The sequence below is a fragment of the Emydura macquarii genome, unplaced genomic scaffold (assembly GCF_026122565.2).
Source record: "Emydura macquarii macquarii isolate MOO-44397 ecotype Brisbane River unplaced genomic scaffold, CSIRO-AGI_Emac_v2 contig_3071, whole genome shotgun sequence".
NCBI classification, from domain to species: domain Eukaryota; kingdom Metazoa; phylum Chordata; order Testudines; family Chelidae; genus Emydura; species Emydura macquarii.
The window spans coordinates 408-5,486 of record NW_027133208.1 but is presented as its reverse complement, the minus strand read 5'-3'; the positions used below and the strand labels follow the sequence as shown (position 1 = coordinate 5,486).

Here is a 5,079-nt window from a genome sequence, read left to right as displayed (position 1 = left end):
CAGCTTCTTGTCCCCTGTTACTCCCAGGTCTTTTTCTGCAGAACTTCTGCCTAGCCAGTCAGTCCCCAGTCTGTAGCAGGTCATGGGATTCTTCCATCCTCAGTGCAGGACTCTACACTTGTGCTTGTTGTACCTGATCAGATTTATTTTGGTCCAATCCTCTAATTTGTCTAGGTCACTCTGTATCCAATCCCTACCCTCCATCGTATCTAGCACTACCCTGAGCTTAATGTCATCTGCAAACTTGCTGACGGTGCAATCCATCCCATCCTTCAGATCATTAATGAAGATGTTGAACAAAACCGGCCGCAGCACCAATCCCTGGGACTCTCCGCTTATTTCCAGCTGCCAACTAGATATCAAGCCGTTGATCACTACCCATTGAACCCAATGATCTAGCCAGCTTTCTATCCACCTTATATTCCATTCATCCAACCCATACTTTTTATGTCACCTTATATTCCATTTATCCAACCCATACTTTTTATGTCCTGTCATCTTCATTTGAGACATTTCAGGCCAGGCCTGTGAGAATAACTCCTTATCCACCGCTGTGATCAAGCACTGATAGGTTCCGATCTTGACAGCTTCCCTAATTCCTCAAGCCAAAACTTACTTCAGTAAATGCAAGTTGTCCTTTGTCGATATCTGCTATTCCTCAGCCATTGTCCCTAAGATGCTGGTGAATTTCTTAGCAAAGCACAAAACCATTTCTGTCAGTGGCTGAATTGCCCAGATGTTCTTCATCCTCCTCTCAGCTGGTACTGAAGTGTTTGTACTCTCAGCAATGGCTTATGACCGATACGCAGCCATATGTCACCCATTGCATTATGCGGGGACCATGAGTAACGAGTGAGCAGACAATTGATGAGTGGTTCCTGGATAATGGGAGTCTTGTATTCACTGATAAACACCGTCCCTGTGTTAAAGTTGAACTTCTGTGAGCCCAATGGCTTATGTGTTAAAGTTGAACTTCTGTGGGCCGAGTGAAATCCGCCATTTCAGCTGTGAGCTGCCTCCTCTATTAAAACTGTCTTGCACTGCAATCTTCACCAATAAAATAGCTCTTCTTTCTTCTGCTGTGATATTTGGTTTCAGCTCCTTTCTCCTCACCCTGGTCTCTTACATTCACATCATCTCCTCTATCCTCCGAATACGCTCCACGGAGGGAAGGCATAAAGCCTTCTCCATCTGCAGCTCCCACTTCATTGTGGTGGGTTTATTGTATGTGACAGCTCTTTTCCAGTACATGAAACCCAGCTCAGTCAATATGCTGGTTCTAGATGAACTCTTCTCCATCCAGTACAGCATCTTCACCCCTATGTTGAACCGCATCATCTACAGCTTGAAAAATAAAGATGTGAAAACAGCTCTGGCAAGAGTATTAGGGAAAATTCAATTTTCTCATGTAATGTAACCATTTCTAGAGTTTATAATTTTTAATACAATTATAATATCAATCAAAGAGTTGTGGGGAATGCATTACTTGGTTATTTTGAGCTCATGCAACTGGTTGACACTGGTACACAACTGGCAATCAATTTAGTCTAGATAAAAGCACTATCCCAAACACAGTTTATATAGCTGAAATCTTAAGTGACATAAATATGCATAGCTCAGTTGGTTTCAATGGAACCATCTTAGGCCAGGGCTACACTGCTGCCGACGGTCAACCGGAGATACACAAGCTACATAATGTATCTTGAATATCTCCCATTCACGTACTTATGTTGACGTACCACAGTGTTTTCATGGTGCTGTGTAGATGGGAAATGCCCTCCCATCAACTCAGTCTTACTCCTTTCTGGCTGGTGGATTTCCAGCATCAACTGAAGAGGCCATCTGGGATCGATTGAGTGGGTCTACACGACCCGCTCAATCAATCCTGCTGCAGAACTGGCAGTGTAGATATATCCTTAGTTTACAGCAGCTGATGATCATTACATTGATATCCACACTTGGTTTATTTCTACTTAAAGCGATATGAGCTTTGTGTTTTGAGTAGCATTGCATTTGAAAATCAACTCGTGGAGACCCAACCCTGGGATTTTGGACTGACTTCAAAATGAGATTGAGTATAGTTTGTGCTAAGGCACACTAGGTAAACCAAAACTTTAGCTTGATTTTTAGCCTAGCTACAACTTAACCTGATAAATCAAGTTACATGAATTTACCCTGCACTTACAGTAGGAAAAATATGAAAGTTAGATTGGTTATAACGATCATGTGTTACTCCAGTGCCTTAACTACAAAGACAGCCTTCTTGAAGGGCCTACAGGCATTAAGTGCTGAAATAGGGACCTGAATATTACAATGAAGAAGCAGGTACCAGAGAAATGCACAGACTTGACTGGGTGGAAACCATCAACCAGCTGAAGAGAAGAAATGGAGCTCAAATTCTGTTCACTTTGTGAATGCCACATATTGTATCTTAGTACCTCTCCTTTGAAAGGAAGACAGGCATTTCTTGATGGATGCCTAATGATGTAGATGCTTTTGAGACTTTCCACTTATTCCTTCTTCCCTGAAGTCAGTCAGTGGAAGGAAGAGACTCCCTCTAGCAACAACCAGAGCAGCGGTTTCTCTCAAGCCTAACCGTTGGAGTCTGGAATTAAGACCCAGCAACCCAAACTCACCTGAGGCAGAGACCACCACCATTTCCTGAGGAGGTGGGTCTACACCCAGCAAAGGGAATATGAAGTGGGAGACACCAGAGAAGAGGCCAGAGCTTTCTGGCTCATTTCCACTGACTGTCAGAAAGGGCTTTCTGGTCATCATGACCTCCTGTCACTTCTTTGTGACCTGCACTTCCTTGTGACCCAGTTGAGACCCACTAGACTCTGAGAAGTCCATCCTAAGAACACTCTCTGCAGCCCACATTCTTCCCAATTTGACCCTCTGGGCCCGAGGAGGTGTGCCGCATCAGAGCTGCAGGAAGATAAATGGAGACAGGGGTTAGCCAAGGGCTTGAACTGGTGTGTAGGACACTCCTCCTAATTCCCAGTGACCCCAAAACAGAGGATGACCACAGGTGTACCTCCTAGCATCTGCTGAAGCAGGGTTGCCCTCCACTGAGGCTGATTGAATTTAGTAAGCTAAGAAAATTCCCAAATGAAATTGTGTACAAGAGGAGTCGATATTGATTTAATATTAGCAATTCAAGGAATGAGTAATAAGTTCTTCATACCAATTATTAGTTATCTCTGCAGACATGTTTTGAGGCTAGTAAATGCAACAGCACAATTGTTAGAGACAAAGAACAGGGGGTCCCTGGGGCAGATTGGGGAGATGGAACACTTTATTACTTGCTCGTTCCACCTCGATGCCACGAGTGAGCAACGAGGGGTTAACAAAGGGACTAGGGGCGTATACACACAGCTCGGTATAACTTCTGTAGCTCCGGGATGTGAAGAAAACACACTCCTGAGTGACATAAGTTACACCGGCAGAAGTTTCGGTGTGGATACGACTCTATCAGTGCGACAGCTTCTCCCGAAGATACAGCTACTGCTGCTTCACATTGGCTTAGAGCTGAGGATGGATAATGTAGTACAAAGTGAGAGCCTGAGGCCTAGTATAACAGGCCTAGATTCAAGAGCTGAGGCCTGAACCAAAGTCAGGCTTTAGGAAACAGCAGCTGCTTGCCTGCTTACAAGTTCACGGACTGATGCAGGAACTTGGCAGACACACAGCACTGTGAATGCGCTGGCATTCCTAAGGAGCAGGGACAGGAAACAGTATTGTTAAAAGCAACAGTAGTTCTATCTCCCCTGTTATCTGGCAATTGCAGAAACACAATCCTAGGAGCCTGTACCCATGCTCCCCAAACAACAGTACAGTACAGGGAGGCGGTACAAGCTCTCCCAAGATGCAGCAGTGCATGAACACAGTCATGAGAGACAGTACAGAGACACCTCAACCTTAAGGTAAAAGAGACAGGAGGATGGATGAAGATGTTCTGCTTGATTTGGAGGCAAGGTACGATCCAAGATCAGTGACCTCGAAGAGGTGTTGTGTAACGTTTTTGTGTCACGGTAGAAGAAGGGGATCCTAGCAGGAGCATATTTGTCCAGCCAAAGGGATAACGGAAAGTCCCACCGTTAACTGAGCCAGTCCATTGTGAGCAGCATCCATGTCCTAGTGTACCTGTAGCTCCTATGGGGTGCTAGCACTGTGCTTCGCTTGCAATAGACCTGGCCGAGTGCATTCAACGTTTATTCGAGTCTGTGGTAATGTATGGGTCATGCGTAACGAGATCTGTTGATTCAGCTAGTTGCAGGAGCTGAAACGGTGTCTAGAGGGGAACTCACTGCGGCATGCACGCCCTAACTGACAACAGATAACATTTCAGACTTGAATGCAATTGTGCGGAAACTGCAAGAAAGAAAGCATTGACATGATCAGGCTACGTTCTTTCATTACAGACATGTTTGCGTTATTAAAGCTACATCACGATTTAGTATTTACAAGAAAGCAGATTTGGAAAAGTGTGAGCCCTACATTAAAGAGCTGCTTTGATTATGATAAGTTCCAGAGTGGTAGCTGTGTTAGTCTGTATACAGCAAAAACAACCAGAGTCCTGTTGCACTTTAAAGACTAACAAATCTCTGCATCTGGTAGCTGAATTTTGTGATTTTGTCATGACCCACAACTATTTCAGATTTGGAGGCAATTTATACCTTCAAGTCAGTGGCACAGCTACGGGCACCCGCATCACACCACATTATGCCAACATTTTTATGGCTGACCTAGAACATCAACCTCTGCCTGGACCAGTCCACACAAGAAATCCACTTCCTGGACACTACAATACAAATAAAGGATAGTCACATTAATACCACCCTATACCCAAAACCAACTGACCGCAATACATATCTTCATGCCTCCAGCTTCCACCCTGGACACATTACACAATCCATTGTCTACAGCCAAGCCCTAAGATTCAACCGGATTTGCTCCAATCCCTCAGACAGAGACAAACACCTACAGGATCTCCATAAAACGTTCTTAAAACTACAATACTCATTGGGAGAGGTGAAGAAACAAATTGACAAAGCCAGATGGGTACCCAGAAGTCAC

General features: G+C 44.5%; 1 pseudogene; it reads left to right on the top strand.

Annotated features, from left to right (window-relative positions):
* The first annotated feature begins 605 nt into the window (after positions 1 to 605).
* LOC137141495 (olfactory receptor 5V1-like) lies at positions 606 to 1,381 on the top strand (annotated as a pseudogene).
* Positions 1,382 to 5,079: the final 3,698 nt, after the last annotated feature.